Here is a 23,538-nt window from a genome sequence, read left to right on the forward strand (position 1 = left end):
TATTTTGCAGCCATTTTCACTGCACTTAAGTAACTTATAAGTCACCTAGATGTCCAACCTTCACTTGCTGAAGGTTAGGTGCAAAGTTACTAAGTGTGAGGGCACCCTTGCACTAGCAAAGGTGCCCCCACATAGTTCAGGGCCATTTCCGCAGACTTTGTGAGTGCGGGGACGCCATTACATGCGTGCACTACAAATAGATCAATACCTATATGTAGCTTCAAAATGGTAACTCCGAATATGGCCATGTAACATGTTTAAGATCATGTAATCGTCCCCCCATTCCAAATCTGGTATTGGGGAGCCAATTCCATGCATCATAGGGGCACCACCATGGACCCCCAGTACTGCCAAACCAGCTCTCTGAGGCTTGCACTGCAGCTACAGCTGCTGCCACCTCACAGACAGGGTTCTGCCCTCCTGGGGTCTGGGCAGCTCAGTCCCAGGAAGTCAGAAAAAAGCATTTCCTCTGAAAGCAGGGTGTTACACCCTCTCCCTTTGGAAATAGGTGTTACAGGCTGGGGAGGGGTAGTCTCCCCCAGCCTCTGGAAATGCTTTGAAGGGCACAGATGGTGCCCTCTTTGCATAAACCAGTCTACACCGGTACAGGGACCCCTTACCCCCTGCTCTGGCAGGAAACTGGACAAAGGAAAGGGGAGTGAGTACTCCCCTGTCCATCACCACCCCAGGGGTGGTGTCCAGAGCTCCTCCAGTGTGTCCCAGACTTCAGCCACCCTGCTTTGCAAGGTGTGGGGGCACTCTGGGGGGCTCTGAGTGGCCGTGCCAGCAGGTAACATCAGAGACCCCCCCTGATAGGTCCATACCTGATAAGGTAGCCAAACCCTCTCTCAGGGCTATTTAGGGTCTCTCCTGTGGGTTCTCTTCAGATTCTGCTTGCAAGTTTCCTTCAGGAATCCTCTGCAACAACTTCAGACTCTGATTAACCGCAGCCTGCTCCAAGAAAAACTGTAACTGCAACAAAGTGTCTACTAGAGACACTTTTTTTCAGCAACCACAGGTCCAAGTCAGCAACTGCAACGGTTTCCACAGTGTGCATGCTCTGGGACTCCCTGTCTTCCTCCTGCACCAGAAGGACCGAAGAAATCTCCAGTGGAGTGACGGAATCACTACCCTGCTCCAAGCAGGCACCTTCAAAGGTGACGACTGGTACCCTGGGACTCCTCTCACTGCAACGAGCATGCTCCTAAGGACACAGAGGGTAGACCTCATCGACATTGACTGTCCTGAGGTCCTGCTGACGCAATTTGGAGGAGGTAAGACATTGCGACGAGAACGACCGTACCCCTGTGTACTGTGTCTTCTTTGCCTCCTGAGGCCTCTGTGCACTCTTTGCAAAATTCCTTCATGCACAGCCTGGCCCAGGTCCCCAGCACTCCATCCTGCGATGCTCAATTCGCTGAGTTGTTCTCTGGCGGTTTGGGACCTTTTTTTGTTGTTCTTCATCAAGTGTGCTTTGCACCTCCTTTGAATCCAGGTTCTTCAGCTCCTAGGGGTACAGCTTGGTATCCTGAGGGCTCTCTAAAGTGCTGAGAGCCCCTTCCTCCTCCTCACACAGAGTTGAGGCTCCCAGGTCCCTCCTGGGTCCATTCAGCTCCATTTTGATGAAAAACACACTTTTGTCGTTGCCAAGGCTTGTTAGCAACTCCCAACATTAATTCTCATCTGCAACGATCTTCACGCCGTGGGACATATTTTGCATCATGCAGAAACCTGCTGGCATCTTCCTAGGGTGCATTTCTGCAGTCTTCAACTAACTGGGGACTCTTCTTTTGCTCCTCTTCTGGGTTGGCAGGAGATCCTGTCCTTCCTGGAACTTCTTTCGACTTCTGGACTTGGTCCCTTTCCTTTGCAGGTCTTCAGGTCCAATAATCCAGCAGTTGTTCTTTACAGAGTTGGTTGGCTGCTGCAAAATCCCCAGAACAAGGTGTAGTGTGTCCTAAGGAAACTTGCAGTACTTTAATCCTGCTTTTCTGGGCTCTGGGGTGAGGTAACTTACTTACCTTTACTGTATTCTTACTCTCCCAGCGATTCTACACACACTACACTTGTCTAGGGGGAATTTGTGATTCATATTCCACTTTTTTAGTATATGGTTTCTGTTGCCCCTAGACCTACTTAATCCCATTGCATTCTATAGGATTTCCTACTGTTTGCATTGTTCTACGACTATTTACTTGTCTAATTTTGGTGTCTAGTGTATATACTGTGTGTAATACTTACCTCCAGAAGGAGTATTGTCTCTAAGATATTTTTGGTACTGTGTCACCCAAATAATACCTTTATTTTTGGTAACACTGAGTATTGTCTTTACTTGTGTATAGGTAGTGCTATAGGCAACTGACCTATATATATATATATATATATATATATATATATATATATATATATTTTTTTTTTTCTTTTTTTTTTTTTCACTGAAAAAACAAACGTTAAAGGGACATAGAGATGTTATAGTGAGGATCTGATTTTACACACACACAAAAGCATCGAAATTCAGCAGTTATAGTTATCTTAAGTAACTACAACTTGTGCCCTAAGGTAACTATAACACGTGCTCCCACCATGCACAGATTTCTCATCAATAATTTCACTATAAATGTTGCAGTGATATTATCAATGATGTAATAGAAGATGTCATGAGTGATCAAATATGTGAGGTAATTAGCAGTGCATGGCGAGTGCCCGAGTTTTAGTTATCTAAACGAGATATTGTTACTTGAGATAACTATAACTATGACTTCTCTCTGTAACCTTTTTTTTTCAGTGGTATTGCATGAGCTTTTCATATCTCCTAGTTCAGCCTAAGCTGCTTTGCTATAGCTACCTCTATCAGGCTAAGCTGCTAGAACACTACTACTTCACTAATAAGGGATAACTGGTCCTGGTATAAGGTGAGTCCCCAAGGTACCCACTACAAACCAGGCAAGCCTCCTACATGAGGACCTATATCTGCTACGTTTCGAGTGATTTGTCAAATGGTAGCTCGCAAAGGTACTAGCAAGTAATAGTAAGCATATATCATACATGTCCTATTGGTGGTTGGGTCCCTGGAACTGATGTTCTCCCCCTGAAAATCATGCCTGGCCCTGAAAGATGGGATGCTAGGGGCAAACATCAGCCCGCGACAGGGACCACAAACTCCCAAGCAGCACTAGAAAAACTATCACTCATGACCTAGCCACCAGTAAGTTGTATTGTGAGAACATTTTGAATGCCAAGATAACCAGGCAATTCATGAGAAGACTACAAACCATCAGTGATGTAATAAATGATGTAATAGAACATGTCACTTTCGATTCAAATGGCTCCTGGGCACTTAATATCATGCACTGTAGGCAGATGCTATCAACGGCGGTTGGCTCTCTTCTCAGCCTACCCTAGCCTCCGGGAGGTAGGGCACTTTCTCCAATTTTGCAGATCTATGCAACCCAATGTGTTGCAGTTGCATCCTATGGGCCGAGATATAAGGGCATTGCAAACTGTGAAGCTATTCAGGTGGAGAAAACCTGCTTCTGTGGGAAAGTTCTCTCTGCCTCTTTATCCTCTTCCAATTTCATCTGTCATGAAGTGCTAGGTTCGACTTATGTGGCTGACTGGATCAGAGCCAATCCTCTGCTCCTGTGGCTATCCATCTGGAGGAATGAGGAGGTGGCCCTCACTAGAGATATTATGAAGGACTATCTGGCATGAGACAATGACTAGCATTTTTTCATATTTGGCCCTGCAGCACTTGAATCAGCTTCCCTTACACCTACATTTATGCACTGATTTTAAGCTCTTTAAAAACTTTCTTTAAAAAGTGGAGCAAATTTTCTCTTCCATGACCTATGTGGCTGTAATAGCACAGAGAGACCCTTCAGAGGGTGATTTGTTATGCTTAATTAATAACTTTAACTTAACCTACCCTGGATACTGTATGTGAGAAAAACTTTCCATGGGATTGGGCTGTCTCGCCTTTTCTGAGCCTTGCTCTAATTGTAGCAAAAAACATGTGAAAATATTACTATTGAATAAAGCCCGATCCCATAGGCATGCAGTGGAGTCTCTTAAACCCATTGTTGCAGCATATGTGCATTTATGCCTTGATGGACCAACAACTAACTATCTGTTTAGTGCAAGTGGATGCTGCGAACAATGTTTGTTGTTTTGCTCCAGGGCAGATAACTCTGCTTCCCTCTGGGCTTTCAAAGAAAACCTCAGCACCTGCCTTTGCCCTTGTAACGGTAGATCTGGGCAAATAATGTTACATTTTATATTTTTCTGTGAATTTTATAAAAAATATACCAAACAGTTTCTTATACCATTTATGAGGTCCTGGAATTTTAGGCAGTGCAACTGATGGATGATGAGTCTTGCTTTCATGTTGGATCTTTGTTGAGAGCTGCTGTGTTGGCACTCAGTACGAAGCACTTTGAGTAAAGCATTATTTCTGCATCTGATAGATTTTTCATCGGTCTCATTGTATTCTAATGTGTGATTCTCTCTGGCATCTTTTAATATGTATTTTAATGTGTATTTTATGTTTGATTATGTCCTTCTATGGGTGCTATAGGCAACTGACCTATATATATATATATATATATATATATATATATATATATATATATATATATTTTTTTTTTTTTTTCATTTTTTTTTTTCACTGAAAAAACAAACGTTAAAGGGACATAGAGATGTTATAGTGAGGATCTGATTTTACACACACACAAAAGCATCGAAATTCAGCAGTTATAGTTATCTTAAGTAACTACAACTTGTGCCCTAAGGTAACTATAACACGTGCTCCCACCATGCACAGATTTCTCATCAATAATTTCACTATAAATGTTGCAGTGATATTATCAATGATGTAATAGAAGATGTCATGAGTGATCAAATATGTGAGGTAATTAGCAGTGCATGGCGAGTGCCCGAGTTTTAGTTATCTAAACGAGATATTGTTACTTGAGATAACTATAACTATGACTTCTCTCTGTAACCTTTTTTTTTCAGTGAATTTCTATGGTTTATTCAATTTTATTTCCTAACTTTAATGGCCCTGTAACCTTTGTTTTTTTCAGTGAATTTTTATATTTTAATACTATTTCATATCTGTAATGTCCCTGTAACCTGGGTGCGTGAATGGCTATATGTGTGGTTGTGTGGGTGTGTGAGTGGGAGTGTGATTGAGTGTGTGAGAGTGTGTGTGTGACTGGATGTGAGAGTCTGTGAGTGGGTGTGTGAGTGACTCACTGTGTTGGTGTGTAAGCAGTGGTGGCTTGTGGTGCGTAAAAGGGGCAGGGTGCAACACCGGGGAGGGGGGGGAATAGGGAAATAAAAATTAAATTATTTTTTTTTAAAATCACTTACCTTCTCACTGCTGTGCCACACTCCTCTCCTCTGCTGGCTGAAGGCAGGCACAGGCTCCCAGCCTGCGCTGTGGCCAATCCTGATGCTGCTCAGAGCAGCATCAGAATTGTCTGGGAGCGCCTAGGCAGGACGCTCCCAGGCAGACTTGGAGCCTGTACAGGGTCTCTCCAGCCCAGCAACCGTGTTGCTGGTCTGGAGAGAGCCCTGTGTGCATGTGTGTTTGGCCGGCCCGAGATGGCCTCCCAAACACACATGCGCTCTGAGAGGGAGTGCTGAGCACTCCCCCTCACTGCTCATCACCCCCTTGACCACACCCCTTTTACTAAAAAATGATAATAAACGTTGTTTATTATCATTTTTTAGTAAAAGGTTTGCAGCTGCCGCTGCTGGTGGGGAGTGACGCTCCTCTGCCCAAATGGAGGGGCCACCCCTGTGTGTAAGTAGGTGTGCAAGTGGCTGTGTGGGTGGTTTTGTGGATCAGTGAGTGGGTGTGTAAGTGGCTGTGTGGGTGTGCAAGTGGCTGTGTGTGTGTATAGGTGGGGGTGTGTCTGAATGGTTATGTGAGTGGCTGTGTGGGTCTTTGAAAAGGGTGTGTGAGTGGCTTTGTGGGACTGCAAGTGGGTGATTGAGTGGCTGTATGGATCTGTGAGTGGTTGTATGGGTGTGTAAATAGTTGTGTGAGTATGTGTGTGAGTGTGTGAATGCTATGTGGGTCTATGACTAGGAGTGTGAGTGGTTTTGTGGATCCATGAGTGGGTGGGTGAAATTTTCAGAACTAGTTTGCACTCACTTCAGCTGCTGTTTGGAAAGTCTTGGGGTGATTCAATGAGTGGGTGCCAAGGAAAAAGAGGGGGTCCCAAAACGTGTTTCCCTCATGCAATTGCCCATTTTCAACATTATTACAGCCCGAACTGCTGAGCGGGCTAACACCAAATTTGGCAAAACACCAGATCTTGGTCCAGAAAGAGAGCTTTTTGCAATTTAGTGTAAATCAGTTTAATAGTTTGGAGTTGTTATGGAAAAAAAGATTTATGTACATGTAGACATGCAGATCCACCATGGATTCACAGCAATGCCATGATTGGTTCCCGCCAATTCAACCAGTAAGAGTATCTTGGGACTTGGACTCTGTTGAGTCCGCAGATAAAAAAGCAAAAAAACACAAGTGGACAGAGTAGAAAAAGCCTAACCTCTAGGCCTGGTGGTGGTGTCCCACAGGGAGGCACCCTGGGGCAACAAACATTTTTTTTTAAATTGTTGTACATTCGCTTGGTTTTCTGAGGATCCATGGAAAATTGAAAACAAAAAAACAAGCGCTGTCTCTCACGCTTGTTTATTTTAACACCTTCCAGGTGGGCGAGGTTCCGGGAGGAATAGATATATTTGGGGGGAGAGGGGTGAATATGGCCCCCCCACCCCAGGCAAATTTCAGCCAAGGGGCCTGGCCTCATTAGAAAAGGGGTAGGGGCATTGGCCCCAATCCCTGGGCTGATTTTGGCCCTGTTTACCAGATTCCTCCAGGCCTGACATGTGGCCCTTGGTTGCTTTCTTCACTGGGGACCCCATCCTCTGGAGCCCGACTGTTATAAGAAAGGGGGAGGGGGCACACATCGCTCCTAGGCTGATTTCAGCTTTGGGGACCCCATCCCCCGGGGCCTGGCCAGATATGTAAAGGGGGAGCATGAAGCCCACCTCCCCGGGCAGTGTTAGGCCCCAGGGACCTCATCCCCTGGATGGAATAGAGAGGGGGGTTGCACAATCCTCCTCCCTTAGCTGATATTTACCCCCAGGACCAGCTAAGTTTATGTCCGAGGGGACCCACCCCTGGGACATAGCAGTTGCCCAGCCCACATTGGTGCAGACAGGGAAACCCATGTTTGATCTCGCTCGGTGGGAGCACTTTCAAAACTTCTGCCAAGAGGGAGCAAATACCAAGTCCACTCCCAGCAGGTGGGAACATGTGGTGAGTGCCCTTGGTGGGCACCAAGGCACACGCCCTTTGTTGGCCAGGCCACGGGGGATGGGCTCCCTGGGGCCAAAATCAGCCCAGGGATGAGTGCCGTGTGGCCCCCATCACCTTTGATTATTGGCAGGGCCCCGAGGGGATGAGGGTCACTGGGGCTGAAATTGGCCCAGGGAGCTGGGCTGTGTGCCCTCTCCTCTTTTGGAATATGGCTGTTCCCCAGGAGATGGGGTCCCAGGATGAAATAGGCCTGGGTTGGCAACTGCATGACCCCCTCACTCGTAAATATAGTGGTGGGTCACAGAGATGGGGTCCCCAGGGCCAAAAATGTCCCAGCGAGTGAGGCCACATATCCCGTCCCCAAAAAAATGCGCTAGGTCTCAGGGTATGGGGGTAGATTTAGTGCTGTATGAAAAATCTACCTAAAATTTCCTAAAGAAAAAGTTCATCTACTTCGGTTTTTCATGGAAAGTGTTGCGCTGATCCATCAAAGTGGGTGTGAAGAAAAAAGTGGGGCTCCAAACCAATATTCCCTCAAATTTTTTTCTGCTGTGTGCAGCAGTGTGAGGTCTCTGTGCGCTGCAGCCAAGGATACGTGGGCCAAGAAATTTACCATTCACTTGAACGCAGCGCATAACTACCAAGATCCTTGGCATTAGCCTCTCCATACCACTAAAGGAAAAAAGGGATATTTGTATACACATTACTCCATGAAATAGGGCATTAAGGCAGTTTTGTGACCTGGTTGCACACCCCAAGGACAGGACCCTCACCCCAGTTAGAGAAAACAGAAATCAGGAGCTTGAACCATTATGAAACTTTAATGAATACTCTCAGAGTGCTGCAGAGGACCCCGCACATCAAATACAGCCAGTTGTACAATTGGTTAACATTTACAATTTGATGAACACACTGCTGATGAATGCCATTATGCCCCTGCCAAGATACAAGCTGAGAAATGTTCCTACCCCACCCACACACGGACTGTAGAAGGAGCCGCATCCGAGTTTAGACAAGTCAGGTGCCAACGTTAGATGTGTGACATGTTTGTTTTTCTCACCGGTCCTTGCCATTTTTCCAGTGCTGATAAACTCTGTCTAAGTCAACTTTCCCATTTGAGAGGTAAGCCTTTGTCCTCATCAGCATATCTAGGTGACTCTCCTCTAGTCTGTTTCTTAATTTGGACTTGATTGAGTTCATGAGGCTGAATCCTCGTTCGCAGTCTGCACTTGAAGCCTGGAAAGTTGCACAGATGTCAACAAGCTGCGATACAACACTATACTGTGCAGCATTCCGCAGAGTGAAATTCACCATGTCTTGAAAGGTCCTAAACAATCCGTTTTTTATATGCGCTGCCACCACATATTTATAATCTCTATACTGCCGAACAACATCACCAGGGGTGTCACAATCACCCAGGACCAAGACCTTCTTATACTTTTCAACAAGTCTTTGTACATTCTCAGTCCCAAAATCAAACTGTGGTTGTGTTGTTACTGTATGGAAATCAAAACTTGTCCATTCCTTCAATTCATCTTCTGGGAACCTTCTTTCCATGTGCTCACAAAGAAGTTTAATGAAAGATAACATCGGCTCCCTATCATACTCTCGGTCCTCTCTGCACAAAGCCATCAGATCTCTTACTGTGTTGCTCCAAAAGACAGTGTCGCCCAAGCACTGTTCCTTTATTTGGGTAATTTTTACTCTTGCATACTGTACAGCTTCAACGGTGGTCAAAGAGCTTTTCTGAAACAACTTGCACAAAGATGCAAGTTCACCCAGAATTTAATTTAGTGCTGTAAAGGAAATATGGTAGTTTGAGTCAGATAGTTTTTTGTAGCAATATTTAGCAATTGGGTCATTCTCCTCAACTCTTTCATGATCAAAGTATTTGAGAGCAACCTCATAATTATGCAAGAGTGCACCAACAGCAAAATGCCTTGAAAGCCACCCCACCTCATTGAGTGGCCGAAAGGAGACCGCTTCACATTCAGTGACCAAAGCAATTTCATACAGCTTGGACTTTCTTAAAGGTGAGCGGGAGAACACAGTGTAGACAGTCCTCAGTAATGTTTCCATTTCCCTGATCATCAGCACTTTTTTCTAGGCATCATCAACTCCCAAATCTTCTCTGTGCGCAACACAGTGCTGCTCAACTAGATGAGGAATGGATTGTTTGAGGCGGGTAGCAACACCATTGTTCTTTCCCAGCATCCCTGATGCACCATCTGATGTAAACATGACCATTTTCATAAGGTCCAGCTTATTGGCAGTGTAGAACTCTTTTACAACTATAGTGATAGCCTCCGCATTGCATGCACTCAGAGTTACAATTCCCCCAAACACTGTTTTGTGCTCTGTTGATGTTACAGATCAAAACTTGAAGTAGAGGATGAGCATTTTTGTAACTGAAATATCTGTGCTCTCATCAATTATCAATGTGTGATACCGAGCACTGCCATGAAGTCAGAGCGTATTACGCTGTTGATGGCCTCCAAAAACTCAAAGGCATAGTTCTTGCTCCTCCAGCTGTCTGGTATCTTCACATACAATGCAACGTGGTCATGGATGTCTTGAACAGATAACATTGATGTGTTCATTTTGACTGCTAGCAACACATTGTTGATGAGAATCTTTATCTCTTCAGGCAGGGATCTTTGCCGTTCAACTAAATCTAGTCTGTTTGCTCTGTCACTGGCGGTTTCCGTTAGCATGGTGCTAAAACCCAGCCTGGCAGCAGCACTTTTATTTCTCAGTGTCACCAAAGCAGATTCATGAACTTTGCTACATAGATGCGTTTCAAGTAGTCCAGCTTCCAGCCATCACTCCATTTCTTCCCAGTAGATTTTTGCTTCTGCACATACTTTGCAAATCAGGCCTACTTCTGAATTGTATAGAAATAGCTCTCCCAGTTGTACGCAAACCTTGCTCCTGGACTTCTGTGTCTCAGTCTTCACAATTACTTTCAGCCATTCTTCTTTGAACACAAGACAGCATTTCTTCCTTTGTGGTGAAGCACTGCTCTCTGCAGAAGTCACAGCAGAAGTCACAGCTTTGCGCTTGAACATTTTGGTGGCAATCAGTCTGAGCCTACTGTGCCGCAAAGCCTGCAAAAAAAAAGGACATTAATTAAAGTGAGGAACATTATTTAAAGTTGGTTTTTATGCTATCGAATACAATCTACCAGACAAGACTGAGCTATCTCTTGGAAAATGTAGCAAGTAATTACCTGGGCCTTTCTGTTTGATCTCACACCTGCCTGTAGATCTAACACTGTCTAAGATGTCTGCAATAGAAGAAAAAACATGGTGTGTTCAAGATGTACTACAAGGAAAAACTACAAAATATTTAACTGGTCTTTCTGCTTGTAGTCACGTCTGCCTTTTCTAACCAATGTTAGCACTGTCTAAGAAGCCTGCAAAAGAACAAAATAAGGGTTGAAGAATGTTTTCATTTTATAATGCACTATGTGCATCACAAGTGAAATCTACCAAAAAATTACCTTGTCTTTCTGCTTCTACTCACATGCACCGTTTTGTAATATATGAGTAGTGCTGTCGGAGATGTCTGCAACAGACGAAAAGGTGGGTAAGGTGGTTAAAGTAGGTTTTCATATTCCGCTGTACTAGGTGCACTACAGCGAAAATTTGCAACATTATTACCTTGACTTTCTGCTTCTACTCACGTTTACCTGTTCAAATTTGTGTAGCAGGGTCTAAGATGCCTGTACAAGAGGAAAAAATTATTAAAGCACCTGAATGTTTCAATGGCTCAGTTGCACCATAAGGAAAAACTAGCAAATAATAACCTGCTCTTTCTGCTGCTACTCCCGTCTGCCCGTCCTCAGCTATGACCAGTACTGTCTGAGATGCCTGCAGCAAAAGAAAAGATGGTTAACAGTTGGTTACATCATGTTGTCATATTATAATGTGCCAGGTGACCCAGATGGGGTACCTACCAAATAATTACCTGGTCATTATACTTCTACACATGTCGGTCCAATCAAATCTCTAACTTGCTAGGTCCGACAAACCTGTAATAGAAGCAAAGGTGAGGATCATGAACGTGATTTATGTAGAGACCCTTAATCCCACCTGGAACGTCTACAGATTTACCTGGTCTTCCTTGGTACTCACGCCTGCCTGTTCAAATGCAAATGGTGACCAGCTGTAATTGGAAAGAAGATATTTAGCTTAGGCTATAGGAGTTCCAAAAACATTATGCGTGACAGTTCCAGAGCAATTGAGTAGTTACCTGGGTTTTCAGTTTCAGTGCTATGTATGTGTCCTTACTATACAAAACAAGAGCGCTGAGAATGAAAAGGACTCGAGTTTTGTACAAAATAACTCTACAACCGCAACTAAAATACGAGGGGAAGACCTATACGCCGGTTGGAAGGTTGAGGGATATTTTGGTTGTGCATAAATGGGCTTTAGGTTAGGCAAACAAGTGACCTTCACATGATTCAACAACTCCCCTGCAGCAGTGCTCTACACATGAGAAACAAAGCACATTGATGTGGGGTTTCCTAGCAAATCACACAGTAAACAAAATGAATGAATGCTAAGCTGATACCCATATATCAGTGCACAGATGGCTGCTCACCAGGGCACACAGCCTGGCTGTGGTACTCATTTCAGGATAGTGACCAGACCATCCCTGTAGGTTAACTGCTCATAACCTCCTAGGACGTGAAATAAAAGGACACTGATCCGTCTCACGTCTCTATTTTGTAGCTACGGCCATATCACGAAAGGAAGGCGCTTGAGAAAAAAACGGAAAACCTTTTGCAAGGTTAATGGGTTTCAATCAGCGCTCTTTATGCGTTTTTCAACAGTCTCCTCCTAGAACAAGTGAAACTGCTTAAAAACGGCTAAAAGTATTCAGCAGACACTGGGACCCGGACAATTAATTGTTAATAAACTGTGGGAATGCACGCACAGGAAGGTATCGGACACGGAGGTCTGCTGTGACTTGCGATGAGGAGTAATGGACTGTGTGGCGAAGTTTACATGTACTATTGATGGCCTTTGGGTCATGTCATGGCTGGAGTAGTACTTTCACCGCACGAATGCCTGCGGTTCGTGACTCGCTCTGACTGGTAGAAAAGCTTAACCTAGGTTATTGATTGGCGAAACCCTGTCTGGTTTTGTAGGTTGGGGTGAACATTTGGAAACCGGTGGGGTAAGCAGTGCTATGGTGCAATCAGAAGGTAACTTTAAACAGTTGTGTGAGTTCTTTTCCAAGACTTTGGGCCTGATTCGAATGTTGGCGGGCGGCGGGAGCCGCCCGCCAAGCTACCGCCGCTGAATGACCGCACCGCGGTCAAAAGACCGCGGCGGCCATTTAGACATTTCCTCTGGGCCGGCGGGCGCTCTCCAAAAGAGCGCCCGCCGGCCCAGAGGAAATGCCCCTGCAACGAGGACGGCGGCTCAGAATTGAGCCGGCGGAGTTGCAGGGGTGCGACGGGTGCAGTTTGCACCCGTCGCGTATTTCAGTGTCTGCTTAGCAGACACTGAAATACTTTGCGGGGCCCTCTTACGGGGGCCCCTGCCGTGCCCATGCCATTGGCATGGGCACGGCAGGGGCCCCCAGGGGCCCCGCGGCACCCCCTACCGCCATCCTGTTCCTGGCGGGCGAACCGCCAGGAACAGGATGGCGGTAGGGGGTGTCAGAATCCCCCATGGCGGCGCAGCAAGCTGCGCCGCCATGGGGGATTCAAAGGGCAGCGGTAAACCGGCGGGAGACCGCCGGTTTGCCTCCTCTGACCGCGGCCGAAGCACCGCGGTCAGAATGCCCTGCGGGGCACCGCCGGCCTGTCGGCGGTGCTCCCGCCGACCCTGGCCCCGGGGTCAGAATGACCCCCTTTGTGTTTCGAAAAAGAAGTGACAGTGAACTGTAAAAAATGGACATTAGGTACTGGTCAAGACTGAAATTTATTAAATAAACAATCTAACAGGTGGGAGGTTTTGGAGGGCATTCACTAAGGTTTAAGGTAACAATGTGTTAAAATGATGAATTTAAACGAGCAAGGACAGGCAGCAACGGATTGAACCAGGCAAACTTGAAAAATCCAACATCACAGTTGAATGACCCCTTCAAGCAATTGTGCTGGGAAACTGATTGTACATGGACACTGGGACATCCACCGTAGCAAAATGAGACAATTCTGTAAGGGGACTGGCGGCTCTTTCCTGCCAGCATGAACAGACATGTTGTGCACTAATGGCTCAATATAAGGTTCTTTGGAGCATTCATTATGGATATGACATAAAACCAATTTAAATGAGTAGGCTGTCACTTTAAAAATCAGCGGGAAATGGGCAAAGAAGCCCCCTTGGCCAAAAACAATAAAGATAACTTTGGTTCAAATAAAATTAGAAAGGGGGCTAGACCTTGATAATCGTGAACCTTTTGAAATTAGTAAACATCAGAACTAAGGCAGTCAAGTTCCACCATGTTTTGATTTCCACATTTCTAACAATAAAGACCAGGATAAAAGCGATCTTCAGGTTTAGGGGTACTGTATATACAGTACACATTAAAATGAAAGAATGAAGAAAAAGGGATCATTGATCCCGGTGCAAGTTTGGGGAGAATAGTGCCGGAACACTACACTGAAACGCTGCTGAGTCTTGTGTGTTCTCAGCACATTTTTCTTTCACAGATGCCTTCTGTGCCCCCGAGGCCCTCTAAATACACATACACGAACCTGCTTAAATTCAGTGATCGATCCGGTGGCTTCACTTTCGATTTTCGTCCTGAAGACTTTGAAGATGTCCTTCCTGCTCGGCGGCAAAGAGTGACCCTGTCCTCGTGCTGTGTCTATTTTGTAAACGCAGCGCTGACGTCCTTTCTCCCGCATGATGCAGGGAGCGACGTTGCAAGAACGTGGCAACGTGTGCGCTTGACAAAGGGGCCTGCGCGGTGGGGGAAGGAAGGGTGCGTGCGCGCTCGCGTTCCTTACAGGGAACATTGCGCCAATCTGTTGATTTCCGATGATAATTCCCAAAGGAACTATAGCTGTCCAATACAGAAGACAATACCTGAATGAAATTACGATAAATTTTATTTAAAAAGTGTGCTTTTTTATGACTTAGTGTAAATTTGATCAGTCTTTTTTGGAGAAATTCATGTTTAAAGAGATTCCTAGAGTGGGCATGAAGGGAAAAAGTTAGTTTTGTGTGAATAGTTGGTCCCATGGGAGTCCTGCAATATCAAAAGTTAAAAAATAGTCCCCTAAATAGGGTTGTATAATTGACTAAGTTAGGTTATTTTTACCATCAACTGTTTCGGTAAGGCTAAACCAGTACTGGTCCTGCAATACTGAGCGATCTGATTGGCTGGTCACAACTCAGAGGAAAATGTTGCAGCCACAATTACAGGACTTGAGGACTCAATTCATGTGCCCTTGTTTAAAAAACAGGCATAAAAGTGCAGAGTACGGACACCCTGACCCTTCCAGACACTTGTCAGAAGGACCCAGATGGATGTCTTCCTCCAGGGCCACAATTTAAATTTAAAAACAAATACTTCTCTGCCATGGATATCGCAGTACACCCATGGAACCATAGAACCTCTCCTGAAGTACTGCAATAATCCTACACGAGCCGCTGCTGGACCATCCACCGCAGTACAGTGCAAACTTCACCAAGGAAGCTTGCATAGTACAGCAGTGCCATGTGGGGATGCTTGAGTAATGGGTATTGCTGGGGTGTTGTAGTACTAAATACCAAACACAAATGTGGGTCAGGCACCTGCGGGTGATTGGATACTTGGCTACCTGCAGTGGAATTGGGTGCAGGGCTTGGCCAAAGGCAGGGGAGTTAGCTCAATATACGAAAATTAACACAGAAAAAAACAAAGGTTAATGTGATGTTATAGTTAGTAACAGTAAGGTATGGTGTTATGTTATGTATTTTATCGTTACGTATTGTGTTATCTTATTTTATGTTAAGCTAGGTTATGTCATGCTATATTGTTTTATGTTATAGGTAGGTATCATGTAATGTTATGTTATGTTATGTTTTGCTGTGTTTCATTATGTTATGTGTTGGAAAAGGCCCTCTTTATAGGGTCACCCCCAAGCATTTTGCATTCCTCCTCCTAAGTTTTGCTGGATTTTTCTTTGTTAGCCTTAGGACTCTGTTCACTTCATCACTGCTAACTAGTGCTAAAGTGCATGTGCACAATCCCCTAAACATGGTTTGATTGGCATGTACCTGATTGGCATATTTAAGTTACATGTACGTCCCTTGTGGACTGTATACCATATGCCCCGTGTACATAAATTAAATGCCACTGGTGGGCCTGCAGCACTTCTTGTGCCAACGACTTAAGTAGCACCTTTAAACATATCCCAGGCCTGCCATTGATGCCCGAAGGCAGTGTCCCACTCCCATGTTGACTTGGCATTGAAAATCCCTTGCTAAACCCTAAGATCCCATTTTATTACATATAGGTCACCCCTAAGGTAGGCCCTAGATAGCCCATGGGGCATGTGCTGTGTAATTAAAATGTAGAACATATACATTTCAGTTTTACATGTCCTAGTAGTGAAAAAATCCCAAATTCATTTTCTCACTACTGTGAGGCCTATTCCTCAGATATTATTATATTTAATAAGCTGTAATTTCTAAACCAGAGGTGATAGATATCTCATGTTTGGTATCATCATCATCATCATCAAACAGACTTTATTCGACTTTCAACAAGCCATAAAAGTATCAAATAATAACACATTTAGCAATAAATATGTATAAGAAAAATTATAAATAAATAGAAAGAGTAATAAAACACATCCTTAATTCATTCAGGACAGGTATATAAAACTTGATAAATTTACATCAGTGCAAAATCGAGTTCCATTACAGTATTTTCTAGAGAGTGAGGAGTTTACTGGAGATTCCAGATATTCAAATAAAATTAGTTCAGTACGCGGGAAGCGCGTTGCAGCCGGGGACACTTGCTTTGAGGGCAGGAGCCCTTTAAATCCATTTCGCGCTCCCGCCGTCGCGGGAAGCGCGTTGCAGCCGGGGACACTTGCATTGAGGGCAGGAGCCCTTTAAATCCATTTCGCGCTCCCGCCGTCGCGGGAAGCGCGTTTCAGCCGGGGACACTTGCATTGAGGGCAGGAGCCCTTTAAATCCATTTCGCGCTCCCGCCGTCGCGGGAAGCGCGGTGCAGCCGGGGACACTTGCATTGAGGGCAGGAGCCCTTTAAATCCATTTTGCGCTCCCGCCGTCGCGGGACGCGCGCGGGCGAAGCCCGGGCCAAGGGCGGGCCCGTCCTTGCCCGTCATTGCCAGGAAGAGGCACGGCTGGGCCCCCCCTCTTTCAACTGCTTTTTGAGGGCCCCTGGTTATAAAGGAAAGATAAATACTAACCGGAATCGAGAAGACAAAGGAACTATTGTCCCTCCTGACCCGGACAGTGGCCTCTTCTGGGAAACCTTGGGATTCGCCTTCAGCCTTTGGTGGGACACCGAGTGTAGGAATATCCCAGTAGCTATCATACGCGGGACAAACAAGTGACAATTTATCCTTTTATCCTTTCCTTCTTTTATCTTCCTTCTTTTTTAAATTCTAACCTATATTCAAACAGATTGCTACCTGTCGGCAAAGTGCTTTACTTTCTGCTAATTCGTTTAATTATCTAAGTTGGGTGGTGCTATCCTGGTGCACACAATTAACTAAGCGTAACTTACCTTATTTATAAATACCCCATTTTCTCATACCGGATTTAGAGTGATATCACGTAAAATATGGGGAAGAGGAAGCACTCAAAATTGAGTCACCCCCCAAGCTTAAAAGACAGTACCTCCATATTAAAATACATCTCAGGGGCCATGGGTATGATAGACAAACAAATTGCCAACGTAGAGGGGAAAATCCAGACATCCAAAGAACATAACACCCAATCTCCAACGGACGTGGTGATAACTGATGATTCTACAAGGTGTAATAATGAAGCACTGAACAGAGATGCAACAGATAAAAATGGATGCATTCAAAATATCTCAGATTCAATTCTCTCATTAGATGACCTTTCACCTGTAGCTAAACGCCAAAGGAAGCCGGCGCCAGAGAAGGCAGACAATACCCCTAAAAAATCTCTTAAGAATGATTCGGTACCCACACTCGATAGAAAGCCCTTAAAAAAGTCATCTTGGAAGAAACTCCCAATTAAACCAGTAGATACGACTAGATCTCTCCTAGCCAACCTCTGTGACCTAATAAATAGCATGAAATCATCATTCGGGGCCAAACTGGATTCCCTGTTGGAACGCTTAAAAGTAGTGGAGTGCAAGGTCGAGGCAGGCATGGGATTTATAAAGTCTTTACACCCAGAGGCCTCACACGACCTAAAACAAAATCCAAGTTTAATATTGCCAAATTTGAATTTCGAGCGAAATTCCCAATCCATACCTCTAGATAAGGTTAACGACCCACACCCGTTCTCCAAGCTCTTGATTAAACCACAGGTACCATTTATATCAGCAAGTACTAGCCATATACACTCTATTCACAAGCCTCTAACCAGCGTACAATCATTTCCACCAGTACCAACTACTAATCCTAAACAAGTCACCACATTGCCCAACACTCCCTCACTAATTAGGACAAATATTCCCCGAACAGACAAAGGAAGGCCTCATGTTTGGTATCAATGAACTTGTAATGATAAACCCTCTTTAATGGTAAAATCGGATTTATCATTACAAGTTTGAAAACGTCACTTTAAGGAACTTGAAACTTTCCTGCCCTTAGCTGTTGGAAAGTGGATTATTAGTAAGGGCAGGTAAGTACCTACACTTAGCAACAGGCCACTAACCTCCACTTAGGTCCAGTTAGGTCTCATTAAATTAAACCCAGCTCAACGTTTGGTAGCTTGGCAACGAGTGACAAGTCTTAACTTAGGAGACAAGTGTGTAAAGCATTAAAAAAAAAAGTAAATACTTAAAACACAAAACACAATAAAAATCAAAAACCAATTCATAAACATAGATTATATTTTTATCTTTAAAACAACACCAAAACGATTAAAATTGGATAAGGGGAACCAGAGATATGAACTTTTAAAGAATTAATGTTTTCTAATTAATAGAAGCAACTAGCGCTAAAAGGGTTACAAAATGTCACACTGGAAAGGGACAAAGTCCAGAGTTCAGGCCACCCATGAGGTAACACTGTCACACTTACTTTCAGAAGGGTTTCTTGATTAAGGAAAGTGGTTCAGAGCACCAGCCAAGGGTTCAGAGGCGCTGTTTTGCCTTTTGGGGTCTGGGACTACAACTCCCACAATGCACCTCTTCAACTAATGGAGTTGCTCCAAACATCTCCCAACTTCTGGATCTTCTTCCAGAGGTCTTTTTGGTTCCTTAAAGTGTCCACAACTTGATCCAAGGTTCCAGAAGCTCTGAGTTGGTCCTTAGGAGTTGGGACTACAATTCCCAGTATGCACTTGGTCAGAATCCTCAATTGGCTTCTGGAAGCTGGTCATCTGGGCTCTGCTTGCAGGTCTTGCTGCAGGAGACTCTGGGCAGTTCTTTTGTACCTGAGGCAAAGAGGGAGTCCTTTCTTGAAGCAGTAGAAGACAGGCAAAGTCCTTTTAGTGGTGAAGCCCAATTGGTACAGTCCGTCAGAGTGCAGTGTCCAGGTGCAGGCCATGGGTCCAGCAGGGCAGTCCTTATTCTTCTTTGTCTTGTTCTTTATAGGGATCTAAGTTGTGGGTGTAGCTCTGCCATATTTATCCGTGTTCCCGGGTGGAAAGCAGGAGGGCCCTGGTTATCCAACCACAGGGAAGCTCCTTCCCCTTTTTATGACGACTTCCTGGAAAGTGTGGCAAAATTCAATCCCAGGTAGCAACATTCTTCAAAAATCCAACATGGCTGAAAGTGATTTTTGGAGGTTAGCTCTGTCTGAGCCTACCCACTGATGTGGCTAAAAATTCTAAACACATCCCTCTCCTGCCCTCTCCTAATCTAATCTAATTGTCTGGGGTTGCAGGATATTTGGGAAGTCTGGAGCTACTCCAAATGTCTTTCCCAGCCTTTGAAGACCAGTTTGGCCGCTCATACCCCTTCCTGCTTCACCGTCTGCTGAGGCAGATCTCCTCCCCCAGGCACATCTTTTGTGTTCAGCCTAGGCCACTTCATACCTCATCCAAGCAGCCTGGCCAGGCTTCCAGAGGCTGGCCAATCAGAGAAGGGTACTACAGAGCTGAAGTTGGCAACTTTCAGGAAGAGTTTTAAAACTCTTTATCTGAACTAGTTATATTAAATCCAACAAATATAAATTGTGGGATCTCTTATAACAATTAATTTGATACCAAACGTAAGGTATCTGACACTTAAGGGGACTTTGTTAATTAAAATAAAATTTCCCCATTTTAGCCCAGGGAGGCCATTCACTACAGTGATGGAAAAACAAATGTGGCTATTTTACCTCACCAGAGCTTATAAAACCATTTTTATAAGGTTCCTGCTTATAGTTACATGGCACCCAACCCTAGGGGCACATAGGGCTCACCTTAGGGGTGACATAAAAATAAGGTAGTTTAAGACTTTGGAAGTACTTTAAATTCCAAAGTCGAATTTGCATTAAACTTTAGTTTAACAGCAACCAGCAAGGCAGGCCTGCCTTTAAAATTACCCTATGGACCTCAGCCGTGCACCTATAGGTGCACTACCTATGCTGGGGTCCCTAAACCTACATGCCCTACCATATACTAGGAACTTATAGGTAGGTTGACATAGCCAATTATAACGAACCTAATTTTCATACTCATTTTACACAGAATGGGGCCTCTGCAATCAACCCAGTTTTCTCACATTAGCCCCCTGTACCTGCCTAAGGTCACATGACTGGGTGTGACTGACAATTGAGACTTTGTGAATTCACCCCAGACAGTCACACAATTGTGAGATTAGCACAGCCTGAATGGGCCATTAACTCACTTGATGGGGGATTGAACTAAGGACAGCCCTATTTACATCTGTATAGGCTGAGCTCTGCTACTACCCAATAGGCTTAACAGCCCTGTATTTTCAGCGCAGCCAGCTTGGAGCCAGGCAGAGGAGGCAGGAATCTCCTGGAACTCCAGAGAACCCTTCTGGAAACATCTCCCACCTTCTAGGAGCAGGGCACCAGGGTATAAGAATAGGGTTCTCAGACCTTCAGTTCGCTATTGGATGTGAGGAAGGACTCACAGAGGGCTGCCTGCTGCTGTGAGCTGCTGTGCACCCTACCACACTGCAGCTGTACCTGGAAGGACTGCTTTTCTGCATGTAGCCTGCCTTGAACCTTCAGAAGCCAGCCCCAACATCTGAACCCGCATCTGGACCCAGCCTGAGTGAGTCTTGCACCCCCATCTCCATCCACTCCTGGACCTTGGTTGTGATGCTAAAGGTGCCCAGGTAGCCATTTTCTAAAACTGAGGACTTTCTATTGTGAACTTTAAACTTCAAAACATCATAACTCCAGTTCTACTAAATAGATTTTGATGGTGTTGGTGCCAAATAATTTATTTATTGAAACGTTTTCTGTTTTTCTGAATTGGTTTGTGATTTTTATTGTGTTGTGTTTTCACTGTGTTGTTGTTTTTGTACGGCATACCAACTTAACACACTGCCTCTAAGTTTAGCCTGACTGCTTTTTGTGCCATGCTACCCAGGGGCAAGCACTTAATAGGGTATTCTTGTGCTGAAGCAAAAGCTGCAAGGGCTAAGCCAGGGTCCGGGCTAATTGAGGAGCCAGGTGTCTGCAGACATTTTTGGTCCAAAACCAGTGAAATTACTTCCTGTGATCTTAGGTTACATTAATAAACAACCCCAGAAATTCACTGAAAAAAACCAAAAGGATAAATTGAAGGTATAGGCAGGAATTGAAAAGAGATAAAAACTAATGTTTAAAAAACAAAACAACCCTGAATTTCACCAGTTGTAGGTTACTGAGCTAACAATAACTAGCACATCTGCAACGCAGGTTTGCTAGTTATAGATCATTGATGGTATCACTCATGACATCTCAGTTTATATCACTGATAACATCATTGATGAAATCATCCAGCCATTGTAAAACTTTAGTATATGGATTTTGTGTTTGAAGTAATTCAACATACTATATTGTGGATAGGTGTCTATTCACCTTAATCAGATTAACCTCTTAAAGACTTCACATGACGTACAACTTTAAGTAATGAGGCTGAGAGGTGTGACTTGCAACTTAAAAAACATCTTTTGCCAGTCTCTATTGACAATCATCCATAGTGTAGTAAAATACACCACACACATTCCTGAGATAGTCACAATGGTACACAACCTTAGAACCATGCTAACAACACCAGTGTGAGATAAACAACCTTTAAGTGGGGCACAGCTACATTTTACATTATTTATCAATTTGCAATGCCTCACAATCTTTAGCGAAGTTCTGGAACTAAACATCCATTTCTAATAAAAGTTCTCGCTAGATAGAATATGCCTTTATCACTATAATTCAACTGTTTAACATGGGATTGTGCTCCAAATTTATTGTTTACAGAAGCATTGACCTTTGTCTAACATTTAAGCTTTAAGCCACAGCCTACTTTGAAACATACCTCCAAAACCCACATTGAGTGCTCTCAGCCTCTACCTTGTTTAACAAAATGTACTGCTTGCAACACAAACATTAGTGATATGTGAATGGTGTACCATATAACTTTCACCACGCACAACCACACTTGCCTCCAGGACACACACTTTTTCAATGGCTCAGTTGCACCATAAGAAAAAACTAGCAAATAATAACCTGCTCTTTCTGCTGCTACTCCCGTCTGCCCGTCCTCAGCTATGACCAGTACTGTCTGAGATGCCTGCAGCAAAAGAAAAGATGGTTAACAGTTGGTTACATCATGTTGTCATATTATAATGTGCCAGGTGACCCAGATGGGGTACGTACCAAATAATTACCTGGTCATTATGCTTCTACACATGTCGGTCTATTCAAATCTCTAACTTGCTCGGTCCGACAAACCTGTAATAGAAGCAAAGGTGTGGATCATGAACGTGATTTATGTAGAGACCCTTAATCCCACCTGGAACGTCTACAGATTTACCTGGTCTTCCTTGGTACTCACGCCTGCCTGTTCAAATGCAAATGGTGACCAGCTATAATTGGAAAGAAGATATTTAGCTTAGGCTATAGGAGTTACAAAAACATTATGCATGACAGTTCCAGAGCAATTGAGTAGTTACCTGGGCTTTCAGTTTCAGTGCTATGTATGTGTCCTTACTATACAAAACAAGAGCACTGAGAATGAAAAGGACTCGAGTTTTGTACAAAATAACTCTACAACCGCAACTAAAATACGAGGGGAAGACCTAAACGCCAGTTGGAAGGTTGAGGGATATTTTGGTTGTGCATAAATGGGCTTTATGTTAGGCAAGCAAGTGACCTTCACATGATTCGACAACTCCACTGCAGCAGTGCTCTACACATGAGAAACAAAGCACATTGATGTGGGGTTTCCTAGCAAAGCACACAGTAAACAAAATGAATGAATGCTAAGCTGATACCCATATATCAGTGCACAGATGGCTGCTCACCAGGGCACACAGCCTGGCTGTGGGACTCATTTCAGGATAGTGACCAGACCACCCCTGTAGGTTAACTGCTCATAACCTCCTAGGACGTGAAATAAAAGGACACTGATCCGTCTCACGTCTCTATTTTGTAGCTACGGCCATATCACGAAAGGAAGGCGCTTGAGAAAAAAACTGAAAACCTTTTGCAAGGTTAATGGGTTTCAATCAGCGCTCTTTATGAGTTTTTCAGCAGTCTCCTCCTAGAACAAGTGAAACTGCTGAAAAATGGCTAAAAGTATTCAGCAGACACTGGGACCTGGACAATTAATTGTTGATAAACTGCGGGAATACGTGCACGGGAAGTATCGGACACGGAGGTCTGCTGTGACCTGCGGTGAGGAGTAATGGACTGTGCGGCGAAGTTTACATGTACTATTGATGGCCTTTGGGTCATGTCATGGCTGCCGTAGTACTTTCACCGCACGAATGCCTGCGGTTCGCGACTCGCTCTGACTGGGAGAAAAGCTTAACCTAGGTTATCGATTGGCGAAACCCTGTCTGGTTTTGTAGGTTGGGGCAAACTTTTGGAAACCGGTGGGGTAAGCAGTGCTATGGTGCAATCAGAAAGTAACTTTAAA

Source organism: Pleurodeles waltl, chromosome 2_1 (assembly GCF_031143425.1).
Source record: "Pleurodeles waltl isolate 20211129_DDA chromosome 2_1, aPleWal1.hap1.20221129, whole genome shotgun sequence".
Classification (NCBI taxonomy): Eukaryota; Metazoa; Chordata; class Amphibia; order Caudata; family Salamandridae; genus Pleurodeles; species Pleurodeles waltl.